General features: G+C 44.2%; 1 protein-coding gene and 2 long non-coding RNA genes across 3 annotated transcripts in view; 2 read left to right on the plus strand and 1 right to left on the minus strand.

Annotated features, from left to right (window-relative positions):
* LOC135385348 (uncharacterized) overlaps positions 1 to 20602 on the plus strand; it is a 155419-nt gene that overhangs the window by 95628 nt on the left and 39189 nt on the right. The gene's annotated exons all lie outside the window — the stretch shown is intronic.
* Positions 4529 to 6338, minus strand: LOC135368961 (uncharacterized). The gene is made up of 2 exons (XR_010414912.1): positions 6292 to 6338; positions 4529 to 6229 (listed from the first exon to the last, which is right to left on the minus strand). It is a non-coding gene; the product is annotated as an uncharacterized LOC135368961 (long non-coding RNA).
* LOC135368965 (uncharacterized) lies at positions 9548 to 12071 on the plus strand. The gene is made up of 3 exons (XR_010414913.1): positions 9548 to 9692; positions 11314 to 11529; positions 11592 to 12071. It is a non-coding gene; the product is annotated as an uncharacterized LOC135368965 (long non-coding RNA).

A 20602-nucleotide genomic window follows, 5' to 3' on the forward strand; every position in this document is an offset into this window, starting at 1 on the left:
GTGCGTTATTGTCGATGCTCATGGCGCTTTCTGCTTTTGCGCGGCGGTGCAAGTTAATGCAGCAGACGACGCTCAGCAGTGAACGGCGGGGAACGTTTCTTTGATTTTGATCCCAGGGAATCTAGCTCGCATACGGTTGGTACTGTCGTAGTTTTATGCACGTTATTTTATGGAGCTATTGAGTAAATGAAACTGGTGTAATATTACTCGCAGGATGCCAATCAAAATATAGCTGCTAAGATCCCGCATCAAAATCTTGCGCTATGTTATTTTACGCATGTAGTTATTGGTTGCGACCAGAGTGCACCACACCTTCGTTGCTATGAAAGCTGTTAGCCTAATTGGCTGTATCACAACACGTCCGATATTATACACCCACAGGACGTCCAAGGGACGTCCATCTCGCAACGTCAACACTGGATAAATCCAGGATATTTATGGATATTTTGGGACATCCAGGGGATATCCAGTGGACATCCATCATGGACCTGGACGTTATGACCAAGCTGGGACGTCCTGGGGACGTTGATGGTTGTCTGGGGCTAGTGTGCTTGAACAGGGTATCGTGGTACGTATCATGGAGGAGGTGTTTGCGCACAACGTTCTTTTTAACCCCTTTAGCTCTTGCAATTTGTTTCCCCCCAGCTAGTTTGATGGAGTACATTTTGGCTTTCAAGCATATTACTTCCTCTATGGGTGTGCTGCCGGTTTCACTTTTGAATGCACCAAGCCTACCACGATTCCTCTCGCTGTACAGTGGATGACCCCGGTCGAAGGAAGACAAGTCTAAATGGTCGTCGGCGATCACACGTAACTGATCTTCGTAATTCTTGCAGAATAGGCCGAGGATCAGAGAATCCGTGTCAAAGTAGCAGGTAATCACCGGACAAGTGAGCTTGCTCAGCAGAGTTTCATAGTAGAATGAGTACATGGTTAATTTACTCAGTTCTAAAATCGTGAAGCCAATCTGCAAGGGGAAATCACATCGCACTTTTCTTTTGCGCATTCTCCCACAGAACCAGTAACCGCCCATCAACATCCAGCGAACGTCGAGTTGTGGACGCTGGGTACGTCTCACGAACGTACACATTTGCTCCCGGCTACGTTTTAACTACGCCCGTACTACCGTGCTAATCAAGAGAAAATTATGCGAAATGGACGTCGTTGGACCGCCGATGCGGATCTTCGAGGGACCTGTGAGGGTTCTGTATTCCGGGTCCATAGGTATCGCGCGCCTATGAAAATATCGTAACTTTAATCATGAGATAAACACAACGACGCAAGTATGCACCCAAAATACTTTATTCTATGTATACTTTATTTACATATGCATTCGTACATGCCTGCGGGCCCATAAGCAGTACAAATAATGAAAGAACGTGACAAGGTGCTATATCCAGATCATTCCCGTTCATACAGATCGTGATCACAACATCGCAAGGTTATGTACACAAGAAAAAAAAACATCCATATTACTTGCCGTATAATTAGTTGGCATCTTGTATGGAATTGACGCAACTGTATCTTCACGCTCCTTCACGCCTTATCAATGACTACCAGTCTCTTTATATTGTTCCTTTCTGTGTCTTCCGGCCTCTGGAATTCACTGGCCAAGTTCTGCCGTCGAGGCACACTGATAAAAACCACAGACATAATACGGGCATCATCGGTCTCTGCCTATGGCACATACGCATACCAGCGTTTGGCCATGCTTCCCGTTTACCTAGTATTCTTACCTGTAACGCATAAGACAGTCAGTAATTCCAAGACTGCTCATAGAGAAAACATCCCACACTCTCTGGGAGACGCTGAAACACACACAGCAATGAATGGCTGATGCTGAGCGGTATAGCCGTTTATGTCTGAAAGAACATCAAGAACACAGTGAGTGGAACGCAAAATAAAATATCAGACACGTGCTAATATGCCTCTATTACAAGCTCAGCCAGGATCGATTGCATTTTTTTTTCACTAGCCAGTGGGCTACAGCAACTTGAAGAACAAGGAAGTCTAAAACGCCAGCGCTAACAAACGGATACACAACGGACGTTTACCTGTATTTCGGTCATAGACAGTGGCATCCAATAGAGAATCTGTTGCCTACAAGGCATATGCACCTAACTCTTCACAAAATTCAAGCTGTACTGGTGCTGTTCGCGTTGAAAATTAGCATATCACTCCAAGTCATTGCAGATGCCGCCATGTTTCTCCAGCCTCTCCAGCGGCGTTTGAAATCAAGGGCCCGAAACTCGCCAGTTCCTTTGCGGGATAAAGTGAGGCGCTTCATGCGTTTCACGTCATCGGACGTCAGAAAACGTCATAAATTGAACGTCATAGAGACATCCGGTGGCTAGTGATTACTGATTGGTTCCCATGAGGATGAATTCGTTTTCTGAGCGATGATTGGCCGTTTTCAAATTTGTTCGCGGGCGCTCGAACAGGCGACAGCGCGGCGGCTGTGCCAGTTGGAACCGGCGTCCACGGAGTCGACGGCGTCCGTTTCGGACGGCTCGTGTTGTGTAGCGGTTGTGTTGGACTATGAGTTCTGATTTTTCCTGTTTAAAAACGCAAGCTGTATCATGTGAGTGTCCTCGAACAGTAACAGCTGCCAGGGAAGATGCCTGCGCAACATTTGTGCTCTGCTTCTTGGTGTAGAAAGTATTCGAGCGCCCGAACGCCTCGTACCCGATACCTGGTCAACGACTGCCGAGAGGTAAGTCATTTGTCGTTGCTTGTTGCCTTACAACACCGCATTCACTTCGTGTATTGTGAATAAGTTGCTTAACAGTTACCGGAATACGCGGTGACCGAGACAGACAGCGTAGCTTTGCAGATACGATGGTAGACTATATATATATATATATATTTCTTTTCGTGAAACAATATCATCTAAACGTTATGATTAAATACCCGTTCACGTCGTACTGTATAAAGGTATGACGCTACTGTAAGTCTGATTCTTGGTGATTTCGCTCGACAAGTTTCGTACGACGCGTTGACTTAGTAGCTGTTCTGTACGTAGCGCCAAAGCCAAGATTGTCAGGCTAATCGGTCGGAATATATCATTGTGAAGTAGCGCAATAAAAGGTATTTTTTATACTAAGGTCGCTCATCACACACCATGGCTGCGAGCTTCTCGCAACCCTACCACCGCTCTTATTTTTCGCGTTCAATAGCACCTTTATTCTTTCTATTTACATTGCAACTTTCACATGCACAACCGTATATCTGATACAATTTTTTTTTCATCTTGCAGCCACTGAACTCCAATTCCCAGTAGCAGTCCTTGCCAGAGGCAGTCCGACATTATCAAGCTTCTTCAAGCAAATTCTGGAGCAATATTAATGTCATCCTGTGTACGTCTTGCTTGCATAACCGTATGTTGCACAATAAAATACTTCATGTGACAAACAACCAAGGCTCTGTCGTATTCCTGTAACTCCCACTGCATTCCGACAAACGCCAACCAAAAAAACAGTGCATGGAAGAAAAAAAAAAAGGAACAACAAAAGAAGACGGGAAGCAGAGCAGAGAGGAGGAAAGTAGTGAGAGAGAAACAGATAACACGTCATTTACGTCATTCGCGCCATAATCAAAAAAAAAAAAAAGGGTGGCTAGTCCTCAGTCATTGGTCGAGCTCCGGAGGTCACGTGAGTTTTCAGCTCCAATAGATTTCTACTACAGCTTCGCGCCCCTGTTGAAATCATCCGCACAACGGGCTATGGCATCACGTGACTCTATCTTCTGCGCGTTGCGAAACAAAAAGCCTTCTGCGCAGATTTCTCCTTTGGCGGAGACGCAGTCAGACGACAGAGCGGGAGAGAAGAAAGAGGCGGAGGGTCAAGAGCGAAAAGGAGTGCTCGAACGGCTCTTTGTGGACACAGTGCAGATGGGGTGCGCACGGTGTCCACAGGGTGATATATGTGGGACGTCTGCTGCTGTATATTCATTGGAGCATCCCAACTAACGCGTCCAGGAGACGTTCATTGGATGTTCATTTTAGGCTGCGGATGCTCGGACCCTTGTCGGCTGTCCAGGGGTGGTTACTGGTTCTGTGGGCTGGTGCACATGGTTCTGTACATGTCCTCGCCGATGATTAACTCCAATTTTGCCTGCGTGTAATTTAGAGCACATTGCCACGAATAGGACGCCAGAGAAACACAATGAAGCAATTCCAATCCACGCACGTCGTAGCACAGTCGCCGAAAGTGCTGCATTACATCAGCATGTAATAGGGCATCAGTTTTCAGGTACAATGCATTATAATCCCTCAGATTCGAGCATCCAAAACGTTCAAATACTTGCAGCGCATACTGGTAGTCTTCCTCCCTTATATCCTCCCCTGTGAGATCATTTCGGAAGGCAGATTTTGCCGGCAGAGCCAATTCGTCGTACACCGCAAAAGAATTAACGTGGCTGTATGGGAATACACCTTTACGAAGCGGAAATTCGTAGCCGTTTCCAAATACCTGCTTCATGCACTGGAACGCCTCTGCGCCCCCCCATGGATTTCACGGTTTCCACGAGCTCTCCCAGCGACGAATTTAGGTACTGCATGGTATCTCTGAATAGGAAGGTGCCAATTTCGAACGATCGAATTTTTTCCATGGAACTGGCAACGATGAAGGGAGCTCGCTTCCACCCGAGAAGGTGAAATTCCCGCAGCAGTCCGGCCAAATCGTAGGCCAGATTGTGCACCATGATCGGTAATTTTTCTCTCGTCGTGCACGCCACGTTACAGGGGCTGCACAGCGTCGCAATGTAATTTGTGTCCCTGGCAGTACATCGTTTGGAATGGTCGTGATGACGGACATGGGGTAGATCTCGCGTGAACTCCCGTTTACAGTACGCGCAATGGGTGGCACCTCTGTGCTCGGCCTGTTGCTCATCATTCAGCACCATTGTGGCGGGGCAGGCATTCAGGGCAACCATCTCATCCCGCATTTCCATCAAAGCCTTCACGCACTGCCTCGCGGAATCTTCACCGTGGTGCGTCCTGACGCGCATCACCTTCGAGTCGTGGGTGCGCACGAGCACGGCACAGAAGCTAGAGGTGACGTGACGCTGCATGCCAACGCCACTGGGCGCGAGTACGCTCTCTGTGTCCAACGCGACGACGTAGTTGTACTGCTGCTTGTACTGTATTTCATTAAATTCCACAAAATTTTTGCCAGGTTCGCAAAATTCCAATAAGATTTCATTCACGTCTGCGCACAGGCGACGATGCTTCGCCATGCTCTTTTCCTCGTTAAAAGAGCGCGTGCAACGTTCTCATACGAAACACCTATTGTCTCTCATCAGTAATCGTTCGAGGGATTTGATTCCAAAAATATGTTCACCTATAGCCAATAAGTGAATTTTCTTTTCACACTCGAGTTTTGGGGGTCGCGACACGTGCACTCCCTGATCGACGTACTCGTACACGTAAACGGATATCTTGTTTTTGTCTTCGAATTCGTCCAGATCAGAAAATGAAACGGGGAAGTGTCTTGGCCACCAGTAATCTACTGCATAATTTTCACATTTTTTCCACGAATTCTTTTCCTGTGGGTGCAGGAGAGCGAGCGTATTGTATTTAAAACATTCGCCCTCCTTGTGTGCTGGTAAATGGATATTCGTTAACACGGTCCTGCGTTTAGCCAGATTCGTGGGAAGTACCCCATTGCACGCGATTTTTTTTTAGTTTTCACAGCAGAAATACACACTTGAACTTTTTGGACGTCAGTGGATACAAACCCACTACCCTCGCGCTGATAATTTTCAATGCGCCCGGTGGACTCCTGAATCACATCCATCAAAGTATTTGCGATAGCTCCGTCGCTGTGGACTTCGCGAGCAAGCGCCATAAAATGAGCTATGTGTGCGGTTACATCCCCTCGATTTTCTTTCATCATTAGAACGTCAGAACAAATGCAAAACCTAAAGGGTATTCTTTGCGCCCGCAAAATAGCAATTATATTGTGGAGGTGGTTCATTAAATATTGTCGCAAGTCCTCTACTCCTTGATCGTGAACAGATGCCAAGAGCTCAAACGCTTTGACGATACCTCGAAATGCGCTATCAGTTTGAAAGAAAGGCAGGAAGGAAATGTCCACATAGGGATGTGATCGCTCGACGTGAGCATGCAATGTGGCAGGTGAAATGTCTGGAGAAGATGGTGAATTCTCTTCTAATGGCTCATCATCCCCGATATCATGAGGATCAAAAAAGCAGAACACGCATCTAGGCACTGAAAAAAAGAAGAAACACTAAGAAAACGTGCACCACAAAGCGTGGATGAAAAATACTTACTCTTGAAGCGAGCTCCGCACACTCCCGAAGCGATGCCAAGACTGCTGCCTCTTTACACATCCTCCCCATTTATATAGCAGCGACCTCGCTGCATGCCCCAACATGCACGGGTGCGGCGAGTCGTCATAGCCTAAAAATAACCTGCTCTGCATGTTCAAGGTCGCAGCTTGCCCTTGGCTTCACGTAATGCTCCGTCCGCCTACACCATTGCCGCACCTGAGCGCAAAGTTCGCTCTCATCACATGTCATTCCGATATGCAAGCTGCTTTCATGATCAGGCACACAACCATCCCTTTTTGGCTGTGGAATTTCAATAATATTACTTAAAAGAAACAAATTGCAGTGAAATGCTGATTCATCTCAGACAGGAATTTCTACCCTCAGTGTTAAACCCTCAGATACCAGCATTTCTGCTCAAATAGCAAACTAGCTATGACTTCAAAAATTAAACACATGCTAAACAAACTACCATCAACTGCTATCAGATAATTATTGCATAATGCTAAATACTCAATTGCATTGCCCCTGCGTGAAGAAAGCACAGGACAAGGGTACACAAATTCACTTAAGCGATAATTGATTGATTGATTGGTTATATGTTTAATGGCACAAAGGCAAGGCTTAAGCGATGAGGGAAAAGGCTTAAGACCTCAGGTCACCACACAACGCTACGCGGCTAGCCCAAGATAACAACAAGATACTAGCGGCAAGTAAAGTCGTAACACTGCTAAACAAGCCCCAACATGCCATGATGACGTCACAAACAAGGAAAAAAGCACAATCTCGCGCGCACACAGCAGCTCAGGAATGCACAAGGATAGGTGCTTTATTGGAATTTCTACTCCTGGCTCAGATACCAACATTTCTGCTCAAATACCCATAACTGCAAGATTAAGCACTGCTTACTTCATCGAGCACCCAACAAAATCTAACAAACAAACAAACCCACTTTCCGTGATAGAACACTATTCAGCTTTACCAAGTGATTTTCTTCTGCTTTAGCAGTGAAAGAAGAAAATAGCCATGAAATATCACACGTACTTTTGCTTGAATAGCTATAACCGAAAAAAAAGAAGAAAAAATCGAAGCACATGCTAATAAACGGAGAAAAAGGCACTCATTTCTGCTATCAGATAATTATTGCATAATGCTACATACACAGTCGCGTTGTCCCTGTGTAAAGAAAGCACAGAACAAGGGTACACAAATCGAATTGGGAAAATCACTTCTACTCGCGCAGCATAATACGATATACGCTGATTTTGTTTCTTTTTTACGGGCGAAAATTGGAATAAGAAGCCACTGCTATGCAAGTGCATCAACCCTTGTTTCTAAACCAACATTTCATGCAATACCACATAAATTTATCACTCGAGTCACACGAAAAGGCATACACAATGTACTTACTGGTTAAGTGGGGTCACAGTTGCACACACACACACAACACAGACACAACGAGCGACAGTGAAAAATAAGAAATTACACCCACTTCTGCTCGAATAGCAAAGTGTCAAGCATGACCAAACACATTTTCTACCACCAGAAAATTATTAAACAGAATAATACAATATTCGCAAAAATTAAGCTTGTGTGGCAAACACACAACCTGAGGAACACACACCCATTCACATCTGCTTTCTGAATTTGTTATACAGGCGTGAGCGATTCGATTAGAATATAAAGCACGCTGCTTGGAGAAAGCATATATCATGTGTAGCTCAGTCTACTCTATTGAAACTGCAATAAACCCTATTTTTCAAAAAAAAAAAAAAAATCACAGTCGGCATAATATACGGCAATATCGGCAATATCACTCAAGTCAAACACATTGAACTTACTTGTCAAGTGGGATCCCAGCTGCACAAACGCGCACTCACACTCACACATTTTTGGTGCCTCACAACGAGCATAAACCCAAGGTCTATTCACAGCCACATAAATTCATATTATTCCTCACGTCAATAATTATCCAACCATCGTCAAAACGGGGAACACGCATATGCAAATGCGAAACAATAGGCCTTCCCGCCGGATGTAATACGATATCGCCAGTCGACCGTCCCAAAGCAAAAAAGAAACACATCATCTCAGGAATGCATGTTGCCTATACATCCAAGAACAGCGTGCAGCAATTATAATACAGAATGGGATTCATTTCTTTGTACTTTTGTTTGCTTGCATATAAAGATTTCACAAGAAATATTACAGAGTGTAAAAGGAGAACAGCATTCACTACACCTTATAGCTCTCATCATTTTTAAACAAACCAGTTTTCATATGTTCATAACCATACTACCATTCACTAAATAGGGGAGTCACCAATGAGTCAAATAAGATAAAATATCATTCCATCATCATTGATTGCAAACTTCACGCAAGAATAAGCTACCGCTGAACGTCGTATTTTCCTTATAAGAAACACCAAATCGATTCAATCTCGCCGTGTTAAACACCAACAGCAATTTTGTATTTATTTTTGTCGTTTCCAGCAGATCATTACTTGGTGCGAGTCATCAAAAATTAAAAAAACTTTCTGATCTGCTTCTGTTAAAGTGATAAAACAGTGTGCCCGCACGGGGAAACGATAACGGAGCGCGCGTCATTGCGTCAAGCGTGTCCTAACTGCGTGAACGGGCCCGCATGCGGCTCGCGTGGGGACCCGTTTCGAGGGCACTGTTTTATCACTTTAACAGAAGCAGATCAGAAATTTTTTTTTTAATTTTTGATGACTCGCACCAAGTGATGATCTGCTGGAAACGACAAAAATAAATACAAAATTGCTGTTGGTGTTTAACACGGCGAGATTGAATCTATTTGGTGTTTCTTATAAGGAAAATACGACGTGCAGCGGTTGCTTATTCTTGCGTGAAGTTTACAATCAATGATGATGGAATGATATTTTATCTTATTTGAATCATTAGTGACTCCCCTATTTAGTGAATGGTAGTATGGTTATGAACATATGAAAACTGGTTTGTTTAAAAATGATGAGAGCTATAGGGTGTAGTGAATGCTATTCTCCTTTTACAATCTGTAATATTTCTTGTGAAATCTTTATAGGCAAGCAAACAAAAGTACAAAGAAATGAATCCCATTCTGTATTATAATTGCTGCACGCTGTTCTTGGATGTATAGGCAACATGCATTCCTGAGATGATGTGTTTCTTGTTTGCTATGGGACAGTCGACTGGCGATATCGTATTACATCCGGCGGGAAGGCCTATTGTTTCGCATTGGCATATGCGTGTTCCCCGTTTTGACGATGGTTGGATAATTATTGACGTGAGGAATAATATGAATTTATGTGGCTGTGAATAGACCTTGGGTTTTTGCTCGTTGTGAGGCACCAAGAATGTGTGAGTGTGAGTGCGCGTTTGTGCAGCTGGGATCCCACTTGACAAGTAAGTTCAATGTGTTTGACTTGAGTGATATTGCCGATATTGCCGTATGTTATGCCGACTGTGATTTTTTTTTTTTTTGAAAAATAAGGTTTATTGCAGTTTCAATAGAGTAGACTGAGCTACACATGATATATGCTTTCTCCAAGCAGCGTGCTTTATATTCTAATCGAATCGCTCACGCCTGTATAACAAATTCAGAAAGCAGATGTGAATGGGTGTGTGTTCCTGAGGTTGTGTGTTTGCCACACAAGCTTAATTTTTGAGAATATTGTATTATTCTGTTTAATAATTTTCTGGTGGTAGAAAATGTGTTTTGTCAAGCTCGACACTTTGCTATTCGAGCAGAAGTGCGTGTAATTTCTTATTTTTCACTGTCGCTCGTTGTGTCTGTGTTGTGTGTGTGTGTGTAACTGTGACCCCACTTAACCAGTAAGTACATTGTGTATGCCTTTTCGTGTGACTCGAGTGATAAATTTATGTGGTATTGCATGAAATGTTGGTTTAAAAGTAAGGGTTGATGCACTTGCATAGCAGTGGCTTCTTATTGCAATTTTCGCCCGTAAAAAAGAAACAAAATCAGCGTATATCGTATTATGCTGCGCGAGTAGAAGTGATTTTCCCAATTCGATTTGTGTACCCTTGTCCTGTGCTTTCTTTACACAGGGACAACGCGACTGTGTATGTAGCATTATGCAATAATTATCTGATAGCAGAAATGAGTGCCTTTTTCTCCGTTTATTAGCATGTACTTCGATTTTTTCTTCTTTTTTTTTCGGTTATAGCTGTTCAAGCAAAAGTACGTGTAATTTTTCATGGCTCTTTTCTTCTTTTACTGCTAAAGCAGAAGAAAATCACTTGGTAAAGCTGAATAGTGTTCTATCACGGAAAGTGGGTTTGTTTGTTTGTTAGATTTTGTTGGGTGCTCGATGAAGTAAGCAGTGCTTAATCTTGCAGTTATGGGTATTTGAGCAGAAATGTTGGTGTCTGAGCCAGGAGTAGAAATTCCAATAAATCACCTATCCTTGTGCATTCCTGAGCTGCTGTGTGCGTGCGCGTGTGTGCTTTTTTCCTGGTTTGTGACGTCATCATGGCATGTTGGGGCTTGTTTAGCAGTGTTACGACTTTACTTGCCGCTAGTATCTTGTTGTGATCTTGTGCTAGCCGCGTAGCGTTGTGTGGTGACCTGAGGTCTTAAGCCTTTTCCCTAATCGCTTAAGCCTTGCCTTTGTGCCATTAAACACATAACCAATCAATCAATCAATCATCGCTTAAGTGAATTTGTGTACCCTTGTTCTGTGCTTTCTTCACGCAGGGGCAATGCAATTGAGTATTTAGCATTATGCAATAATTATCTGATAGCAGTTGATGGTAGTTTGTTTAGCATGTGTTTAATTTTTGAAGTCATAGCTAGTTTGCTATTTGAGCAGAAATGCTGGTATCTGAGGGTTTAACACTGAGGGTAGAAATTCCTGTCTGAGATGAATCAGCATTTCACTGCAATTTGTTTCTTTTAAGTAATATTATTGAAATTCCACAGCCAAAAAGGGATGGTTGTGTGCCTGATCATGAAAGCAGCTTGCATATCGGAATGACATGTGATGAGAGCGAACTTTGCGCTCAGGTGCGGCAATGGTGTAGGCGGACGGAGCATTACGTGAAGCCAAGGGCAAGCTGCGACCTTGAACATGCAGAGCAGGTTATTTTTAGGCTATGACGACTCGCCGCACCCGTGCATGTTGGGGCATGCAGCGAGGTCGCTGCTATATAAATGGGGAGGATGTGTAAAGAGGCAGCAGTCTTCGCATCGCTTCGGGAGTGTGCGGAGCTCGCTTCAAGAGTAAGTATTTTTCATCCACGCTTTGTGGTGCACGTTTTCTTAGTGTTTCTTCTTTTTTTCAGTGCCTAGATGCGTGTTCTGCTTTTTTGATCCTCATGATATCGGGGATGATGAGCCATTAGAAGAGAATTCACCATCTTCTCCAGACATTTCACCTGCCACATTGCATGCTCACGTCGAGCGATCACATCCCTATGTGGACATTTCCTTCCTGCCTTTCTTTCAAACTGATAGCGCATTTCGAGGTATCGTCAAAGCGTTTGTGCTATTGGCATCTGTTCACGATCAGGGAGTAGAGGACTTGCGACAATATTTAATGAACCACCTCCACAATATAATTGCTATTTTGCGAGCGCAAAGAATACCCATTGGGTTTTGCATTTGTTCTGACGTTCTAATGATGAAAGAAAATCGAGGGGATGTAACCGCACACATAGCTCATTTTATGGCGCTTGCTCGCGAAGTCCACAGCGACGGAGCTATCGCAAATACTTTGATGGATGAATTCGAAGACAAAAACAAGATGTCCGTTTACGTGTACGAGTACGTCGATCAGGGAGTGCACGTGTAGCGACCCCCAAAACTCGAGTGTGAAAAGAAAATTCACTTATTGGCTATAGGTGAACATTTTTTTTGAATCAAATCCCTCGAACGATTACTGATGAGAGACAATAGGTGTTTCGTATGAGAACGTTGCACGCGCTCTTTTAACGAGGAAAAGAGCATGGCGAAGCATCGTCGCCTGTGCGCAGACGTGAATGAAATCTTATTGGAATTTTGCGAACCTGGCAAAAATTTTGTGGAATTTAATAAAATACAGTACAAGCAGCAGTACAACTACGTCGTCGCGTTGGACACAGAGAGCGTACTCGCGCCCAGTGGTGTTGGCATGCAGCGTCACGTCACTTCTAGCTTCTGTGCCGTGCTCGTGCGCACCCACGACTCGAAGGTGATGCGCGTCAGGACGCACCACGGTGAAGATTCCGCGAGGCAGTGCGTGAAGGCTTTGATGGAAATGCGGGATGAGATGGTTGCCCTGAATGCCTGCCCCGCCACAATGGTGCTGAATGATGAGCAACAGGCCGAGCACAGAGCTGCCAGCCATTGCGCGTACTGTAAACGGGAGTTCACGCGAGATCTACCCCATGTCCTTCATCACGACCATTCCAAACGATGTACTGCCAGGGACACAAATTACATTGCGACGCTGTGCAGCCCCTGTAACGTGGCGTGCACGACGAGAGAAAAATTACCGATCATGGTGCACAATCTGGCCCACGATTTGGCCGGACTGCTGCGGGAATTTCACCTTCTCGGGTGGAAGCGAGCTCCTTTCATCGTTACCAGTTCCATGGAAAAAATTCGATCGTTCGAAATTAGCACCTTCCTATTCAGAGATACCATGCAGTACCTAAATTCTTCGCTGGGAGAGCTCGTGGAAACCGTCAAATCCATGGGGGGCGCAGAGGCGTTCCAGTGCCTGAAGCAGGTATTTGGAAACGACTACGAAATTCTGCTTCGTAAAGGTGTATTCCCATACAGCCACGTTAATTCTTTTGAGGTGTACGACGAATTGGCTCTGCCGGCAAAATCTGCCTTCCGAAATGATCTTACAGGGGAGGATATAAGCGAGGACCAGTATGCGCTGCAAGTATTTGAAAGTTTTGGATGCTCGAATCTGAGGGATTATAATGCATTGTACCTGAAAACTGATGCCCTATTACATGCTGATGTAATGCAGCACTTTCGACGACTGTGCTACGACGTGCGTGGATTGGAATTGCTTCATTGTGTTTCTCTGGCGTCCTATTCGTGGCAATGTGCTCTAAATTACACGCAGGCAAAATTGGAGTTAATCATCGACGAGGACATGTACAGAACCATCGAATCGGGTGTTAGGGGCGGGCTCTGTCAGGCGAGCAGGCTTCATTTGCGGGCTAACAACCCTCTGTGCAGTGGCTATGATCCCGATAAAGAGGAGATGTACATATCATACATAGATTGCAACAATCTTTACGGATTCAGTATGGTAAAGTACCTCCCCGTCGGCGATTTCGAGTGGGTCGAGGATTTTAGCTCCGTGGATTTTATGCGTCACCCCACGGATTCGGAGGTGGGGTACGTGTATGTGTGCGACTTGGAGTATCCAAAATCTATCCACGCTCTAACGCGGTACTTCCCCCTGGCTCCCAAGAAGGCGGTGGTCCCGGAGGAATGGCTCTCGCCATTCCAGCGAGGTCTTCTAGAAGAATTAATGTATCAGCCAGCTAACACCAAAAAGCTGTTGCTGACGTGCAAGGACAAGGTCGAGTACGTCGTTCATTACGCACTGCTCACACTCTACTGTAGATTTGGCATGAGGGTGACAAAAATTCACCGAATCCTAAAATTTCGTCAGGCACCATTCCTGCGTCCCTATATTGAGGACAATGTTGCCAGGCGCGTTGCCTCGGGCACGACGTTCGAAAAAAATTTCTATAAAATCTCAAATAATGCGGTCTTCGGGAGAACGCTTTTAAATAAATTTAACATGAGGGATATTCGAGTAGCCTTCGATGAGGAGATGGCAAGTCGCCTCGGGAGTCGGGCAGAATGCGTGAGAATGGAAATTTTGTCCCCAATTGTGTCATGTACGAAATGCGCAAAAGAAAAGTGCGATGTGATTTCCCCTTGCAGGTTGGCTTCACGATTTTAGAACTGAGTAAATTAACCATGTACTCATTCTACTATGAAACTCTGCTGAGCAAGCTCACTTGTCCGGTGATTACCTGCTACTTTGACACGGATTCTCTGATCCTCGACCTATTCTGCAAGGATTACGAAGATCAGTTACGTGTGATCGCCGACGACCATTTAGACTTGTCTTCCTTCGACCGGGGTCATCCACTGTACAGCGAGAGGAATCGTGGTAGGCTTGGTGCATTCAAAAGTGAAACCGGTAGCATACCCATAGAGGAAGTAATATGCTTGAAAGCTAAAATGTACTCCATCAAACTAGCTGGGGGAAAACAAATTGCAAGTGCTAAAGGGGTTAAAAAGAACATTGTGCGCAAACACCTCCTCCATGATACGTACCACGATACCCTGTTCAAGCACACTAGCGTATCGCACGAACAGGTGTCAATAGTGGGAAAGAAGCAGTGCATGTACACCATCAGAAATGTGAAAAGAAGTCTGATGGCGTACGACGACAAACGATACCTTTACAATGACGTCGACTCCTACCCATATGGAAGCTGCGAATATGGTAAGCTTGAGTGTATGACAGAGATAGTGTGATTTAACTGGGCATTCTTTCTCTCCTCAGATAATGCAGAAGATGAGAAGGAGTAGCGTCTGTTGGACCAGTGGAAGGATATGGTACCTCGTTCTCTTCTCGCTCGTCTCATGCACGCTGGCGCTGGACGCCTGCAACTGAAGACGCATGAAGCTCGAGAAGGATAAGCACACCTACCCGCATGAATGCCCTGGTGATATCTTGACTATCACAGATTGGCATGTGGTACCTACCCAGGTAGCACAAAAAGTTGCAGCAACGTTGTCTGAATGTCAGATTGGAACATTGCTCAGATGTTGCTAATGTCCGCGACTTCAACGTTATCTGCAACGTTTATTTGCAACATTACCGCAACGTCCATTGTGAACATCACATCAACGTACGCCTCTGAACGTAAATTTTTCAACGTTACAGTAATGTGCGTGTGCAACGTTACAACAATGTATGAATTTATAGCATTTCCTCAATATGGTATTTCTCCAAGATCGTCTATTGGGAATGGGAAATTTTGATTACTTTCAATGAGAATTGTGACTGCGATATCCACTTTAACCGAATGAGATTTCTGAGCTGTTTTGAACTGGACTATTTCCAGCAGTCAAGAAGCTTCAACAGCGATATACTGTGCAGTATATCATTATTCAAGCTGCCTTACTGCTGAAAATAGTCCATTTCAAAATAGCCCAGATCTCTCATTTGGTTAAAGTGGATGTCGCATTCACAATCCTTATGGAAAGTAATCAAAACTTGCCATTCCCAGTGAGCGATCTTGGACAAATACCTATTGAAAGAAACAATAATTTAGTGGGGTTCGATAATAAATCACTGAAATGTCAATGAGAACGAAATGGAGCAGAAAGCATGTTTTAGATGTAAAAAGAAATTGCACTTGATGCCGTGTCTGTGTGAACGTTTATTCTTTCACATATAACAATACAGTAGACGTGAAAATACTACAAATGATAGATATAAATGTGAAAGCTATTTCAGATGATTCTATATGTTTCAAATTTTATATGTGGGAATATTCACCAAGCAGTTGAAAATCGCTAGCAAGACGTAGGACAACAGTGGAAACCTGGTTCACCACTTACATGTTCTGAAAGCATACTGTCCATCACCAACACACACAACGTCGAACAAAGATGAGTAGATTTATAGGGATATTTGTCCCAAATATCTGAACATTCCTGACGAAAAAACAAAAAAACTTGAAGACTTGAAGCACTGAGTCCTGTCATGCTCTTGTGTTTCATAGGTGATTCGCGACTGCCCGTCCAGCTTCCGTTTCTTGCGTGAAAATTAACGCCACCAAACTTCAGCGAGATTCCGTTTTGACAAACTGTTGACAAATGCCGACGCACCTATGCCAGCCGCGTCGCACGAGGATAACCTTAGAGAAATACAATTTCAAAAGATGTTACCACAGCACCATGTTGGGGGTCAAAATACATTACATACCGTTCTCAGAGCACGGGCTGTTCACTCTGATAGAACATCTCGCTCTCGTCCCATCAGCGGTCGTATTGAATACGAGCAGCGGTAAAAACATGAGAAACGACGTAGAAACAACGGGAATGCCTAACAATTCAACTACATACCTTAGGAACGGATAAAATCCTCAAAATGAAGCCCGAATGACGCAAACTGCTTGCCAGACACGGCGTATAACCGAACACTTCGACATTTCGTAGCAGACTGACCGTTGGCGATTGTCGAACGCTTCACTTACGTGCACAGGAATGTTGTATGAAATGCAGAAACAATAGCTTAAAGTAAGAGGCGTAATACGAAGTTAGCACGGTTCATGTACCTTTGTAGATATGTTCACAAACATTTGAAATAACATGAACTATTTTCAACGCGGACGAGCCCCTATGTGGTGCGGCACAGAAACGTATGTGTTGTGTTACAACGCGCCCTGTTCGGAGTTCCAACTTGGCGAGCTTCCGCGGCCAGCCTTTGACAACATGCGACAACGGCCGCCTGCTCAATTGAGAATAAATTTTAATTTCAGATTTACGTTCAGTTTTCACGTGCAATACTTGCGATATCATGCGTATTCTGGAATTTCATAAGAATTGAACAAGTTCCTCAAAGTAGTTAATTTGCTACACAGACATACGCCGTTGTTCTTAATCATATTATTATTTAATTTGAGAATATGATGTACCGTAGGTCGCCATTACACTCGTTGCTTCAGCATCGGGCGTCTCACTTATTGTATTGGTGGCTCTGCAGCATCTTGGATCCCATTAAATCAATTGAAAATACCATTCCCTTTGAAACACATAGGCCAATTCCTCCATCTTAAAATGTTGCAGTGTGAGCTCTGTGAAACGTAACAGTAATGTTCTGAGGGAATATCTAGACAACGTTTCTGATGCAACGTAGCAGTGTTGTTTCTTTAAGTTGAAAACGTAACGTTTCTAAAGCAACGTACCAGGAATGTGTCTTTTTTGTTGAATATGTAACGTTTCCAGGAGAACGTTGCAATAACGTCATTTTTTTGTTGGAAACGTTGCTCTCACATGGGACATATTCAGGCAACGTTGCTGCAACTTTTTGTGCTACGTGGGTATGCGGTCCGACATTAAGCTGGACAAGAACGCTACTGGATCGCTATGCACGTGCCTTCAACCACTGGACGTGAGCGTCCAGTGCACGTGGAATGTGTCAACTCACGGAGGATGAAACTTTTCTTAGCCGCTGTCCCAGAGACACCTACATGATTTGTCACTTCCGAGGAACCATGCCTAGCATTAAAGGAATCAATCTCTCCAAGACAGCCCTGATGTACTCAATAAACATTGCAATGTATTCCTTTTGTCTGTCTAAGATAGAGCTGTAGCGGGGTCACAGGGTTGGCCGATCAGCTGTCCTAGAAGGAGCCAATCAGCGAGAAGTGGATGGATCAATCAGCAATCAGTAGGTTTGGAGGGGCCTATTTGCGTAAAGTGGGCGGAGCCAAAAGGGGGCCTGTCAATCAAAGTGGGGTCATTTTGAACCAATCAGTGTGAAGGGGTGGAGCCAAAAAGGGGCCTGTCAATCGAAGTGGGTTTATCTCAGAACAATCACCATGAATGGGCGAGCCAAAAAGGGGCCTGTCAATCAAAGTGGGGCCACCAACCAGAAGGATTAGAACTGGCATGTGTTGGATTAGAACTGGCTGGTGTTGGATTAGAAATTCCTAGAACTGGATTAGAAAAAGGATGTTCTTATAGCGGTCCCCCTATACTACTGGTAATCACATGTAGCACCACTAGTCTTATTTAATTTAACCAAGCTGCGCCTTGTTAATATTATTAAGCGAGACATCAACACATAGCAAGTAAATAACTTCCCTCGGTTGCTCAATGGTGCAACTGCAAATGATATATTTGCCGAGTGAGTGCCTCATAACATTCAAGCCCCGAGACTACGGAAGGCGATGGAAAACCCATCACGTTCTCCATTCTCCCCGAGTGCTTCATGTCACGTGTCCATAGCCCTTTCGTACACATCGCAAGACTGTTGTTTTGTTTGTTTTGTTACATTTACTGCACCTAATGCCAATTCCATAGTTGGCATTTCATAACTACCACCTCACAAAGGTTGAGTCGCCTCACTTTGAGAGAAGTCCATATTCTTCGTCTGTATGCTCATCGTAGAAGTCTAACCGACCCGTGTGGTTCTGTTGTTCACGACCACTTGCGCATGCCGTTCGATGACGACGACACCCCTCGAATGCGGAAACCAATGCACGGAGCTCTGGTGTGTCACAGGTATGAAATATCGAAGCCCTCTTACCGCACCGGGCAAGGAAGAAAACATCACATAGATCTCTGGAAGAAAAGTTTTTCGTCATGGATGTATGCGGCACAAGGACGACGACAGAACTGTTAGTACAAAAATAAGGCAGTACAACTGCAGACTCTTAACTGGTGAATTTCACGAGAAAAACCTATTGTACACTTCGCAGGGTGATAAGCGTGAGCAACAAAAGCAACGCGAACGGTTAGATAGCAAGGAGGACACTTCGGGAATCTTCAATGGGGCTAGACGGTTGTTGATTGCAGGATCTGTATACAGCGTTCGTTACCCATGCTTGAAGTCCTATATTGGACAGTCGGGTAGATCCCTCAACATCAGACTTTTGGAACATGTCTAATCTCTGGGCCGGACTCCTTCTGGACAGTTGGCCATCCGCTGTAGGGATTGTGACTCGTGTGCCCCTCTGTTCAAGAACATCTAATCTGGCAAGACATGGTCAACAATCGTTGCGAGAGATTATTGAAGCATTCCACATTGACCCGCTGGCGGATAAATGTATTAGTTGTCCAGCCGTAGCTGTATCGGAATTAGGAAAAAAGTCATCTTGGATTGTAACCACATGGATTTCTTTTCACCCACGTTGTGTGTGTTTGTTCCTAGGATAACGTGCTCCGACCCCCATGAAGAATTGTTCGCCTGTTCATCTTGCTATCTACCCGTTCGCGCTGCTTTTGTTGCTCGCGCTTGTCATCCTGCGAAGTGTATAACGAGGTTTATCTCATAAAATTCACCAGTTGTGACTTTGCAGTCGTACTGTCATTTTAGTTGTAATAATTCTGTCTTCTCGTATCCATAATGAATATGTACCAACTACCCCGCTACAGCCCACTTGTTCAGAAAAGTCATGTCCTGGTGACTGGTTGACTAGATTCGTTTCCCTCTGTGTCGACATTGCCAGGCGTTGCAAGTTACATAAATCTACAAAACGTTTTAAACTTGTGTTGTTCAGAAATGAAATGTGCCATTTCTTAGTGATCATGATACGAAGATACGAAGGCAGAAAAAATAGGCGATGTCAAGTTGCCGGTGGTGAGTAAATCAAAGAGTGATATTAAACGGTAGGAACGTTTAATATCACTCTTTGATCATGATACGCAAAGACGTAGAAGTGCAATGAAAAAAAAATGGCTAGGAAGCAAGCGAGCTGGTGAAGATGATGCATAATGTAAAAACCCCGAGACTAGGGAACACGAAGGGACAAACACAACACGAATTGTGTTGTGTCTGTCCCTTCGTGTTCCCTAGTCTCGGGGTTTTTACAGTATGTAGAAGTGCAGTCAAGACCGTAGTTGAAGAACGCAAAGACAAAAAAACACACCCAAGGATGATCGTAGATTTCTTATAGTACAAGCTCGCGGACGGACTCCGTTCAAAAGCATGTCATCATAAGAAATCTAGGATCGTCTACAGTGTTTTTTGTCTTTGTGATCTTGATACGCTATTTCAAATATCGTGATGAAAATTATGAAGTTGCTCCGGTGCTTAAGCTACTGTAGAGTTTTCGTTTGACTACTGCGTTAGTTGTGTGGATAATGCGCATGATTTGAGTCATCACGTTTCAGAAGCATTTTTTTCTGGAAACATATAGTAGTCTGTAAATAAATTGTACATTTTTTGAAGGAATCTTAAGAGTAATTAAATTTACTATAGTATATCAACCGAACCTCTAGACATTGTCGTCATTCACTGACTGCTTGTTTCTCCTTCACTTGTTTACTATATTCGAGAACTGTTTTATTAGCAGTTATCCAGCTGCGAGCACTCATGGGTGGATTTGCTGTGATACCTTTCCTGATTAGTCGCAATAACCTCGTGAAATCACTCCACAAGCTCATCGCTCACTGCCCGTGCCCTATCGTTGATGCTACGCAACAAACGACATAGAATGGGTTCGGTGTTGCTCTTAACTTTCAGTCGTAGCCATGTCTTATGAACGTGAGTTTGAGCCAGAGAGGCAGACTGGAGAGTGTTTGTTTATTTTTT

This window comes from Ornithodoros turicata, chromosome 1, assembly GCF_037126465.1.
Source record: "Ornithodoros turicata isolate Travis chromosome 1, ASM3712646v1, whole genome shotgun sequence".
Classification (NCBI taxonomy): Eukaryota; Metazoa; Arthropoda; class Arachnida; order Ixodida; family Argasidae; genus Ornithodoros; species Ornithodoros turicata.